Source organism: Heptranchias perlo, unplaced genomic scaffold (assembly GCF_035084215.1).
Source record: "Heptranchias perlo isolate sHepPer1 unplaced genomic scaffold, sHepPer1.hap1 HAP1_SCAFFOLD_97, whole genome shotgun sequence".
NCBI classification, from domain to species: Eukaryota; Metazoa; Chordata; class Chondrichthyes; order Hexanchiformes; family Hexanchidae; genus Heptranchias; species Heptranchias perlo.
Window position 1 is genome coordinate 1102156 of NW_027140014.1, and position 1602 is coordinate 1103757.

Sequence of the window (1602 nt, forward strand, 5' to 3'; positions counted from 1 at the left end):
ACACTATCTCCTCCTGTCGGCACTTGACGAATCCCTGCTCGATGCTTATTTATTACAATGATTGGATATTCTGTACACTTCCATATATGGCACTGAGAGTATGATATTTTGAAACTGCTCATTGAACACCGTGTTTCTTGTGTTGACTGCAAAGATCTAAGGAGCTGGGGCCAGAGCACAGTGAGAGAGCATTTGACTGCAGCTGGAGAAACCTCTGGTTAAAATTCAGCTGTCTTTTTCCTGCTGCTTCTCGTTCCACGGTCTGTGGTAAGGATGTGTTCACTGAAACTCAATGACAAGGCTTTACATGTTAGGTTGTGCATCGCATCTGTACACAACAGTGTGACTCACTCCATTCATGAAACATTTCTGATTGCCGTAATTATTTGACTCCCAGAATAACTGATGAAGTTTCTTTTTCGGTTGGTCCAATCAACATTGATGACGGCCAGTTGTTGAGATCTGTTAACTTTGAGTGCAAGAATATTAACCAGAAGTGGGGGTGTAGCACAGTGGTAGAGCATTTGATTGTAGATCAAGAGGTATTTGGTTCAAATCCAAGCGCCCCCTTGCATTTTTAAATGCTTATTTTGGGAGTCGCACATTAATTCTCTCAATCATCTGCAAAGTGACGGAAGGTGTCGTCGACAGTGCTATCAAGCGGCACTTGCTCACCAATAACCTGCTCACCGATGCTCAGTTTGGTTTTCGCCAGGACCAGACGGCTCCAGACCTCATTACAGCCTTGATCCAAACATGGACAAAAGAGTTGAATTCCAGACGTGAGCTGAGAGTGACTGACCTTGACATCAAGGCAGCATTTGACCGAGTGTGGCACCAAGGAGCCCGAGAAAAATTGAAGTCAATGGGAATCAGGAGAAAACTCTCCAGTGGCTGGAGTCACACCTCGCACAAAGGAAGATGGTCGTGGTTGTTGGAGGCCAATCATCTTAGCCCCAGAACATTGTTGCAGGAGATCCTCAGGGCAGTGTCCTCGGCCCAAACATCTTCAACAGCTTCATCAATGACGTTCCCTCCATCCTAAGTTCAGAAATGGGGAAGTTCACTGCTGTTTGCACGGTTTTCAGTTCTATTCGCAACCCCTCAGATAATGAATTTGTCCGTGCCCGCATGTAATTGTACAGATTAGCGCATCACTGTGATAAATAAGCATCCAGCAGGCAATACGCAAGTGTGGACAGGAGGAGTCAATGTTTGAATTAACTCTAACATGTGTTCAGTGAATATATTCAGTTGCATGTTACGGAACAGAAGTGGGTCTTAATGAATTTTAAAATGTGTAAATTGCAGAAATCACATCCTGACCATGAAATTAGAGGCTGTTAGTGTCCAAAGTGTGAATTGCCCAAGAAATTAAAGTGGAAAATGCTGAACAGCGTCTTTTTGGTCGTGAGATGCATGCATAAAATGCTGGCGACAGGCTTGTGGCCGTCTTTCTCAATCATTATTTCAAATCTTGTTATGTTATGATCACTACTGCCTCGATGTTCCCTAAACTTACTTCTATCTGCTCCGTTTCAATTCCCTTCACTAGATCCAGTAGTGAGAGGATATTTAAGAACTGAGAGGATGTACTTGAGC

The 1602-nt window shown here is 43.8% G+C and overlaps 1 non-coding gene across 1 annotated transcript; it reads left to right on the forward strand.

The window, feature by feature from the left end:
* The first annotated feature begins 498 nt into the window (after positions 1-498).
* Positions 499-570, forward strand: trnay-gua (transfer RNA tyrosine (anticodon GUA)). The gene has a single exon. It is a non-coding gene; the product is annotated as a tRNA-Tyr (tRNA).
* Positions 571-1602: the final 1032 nt, after the last annotated feature.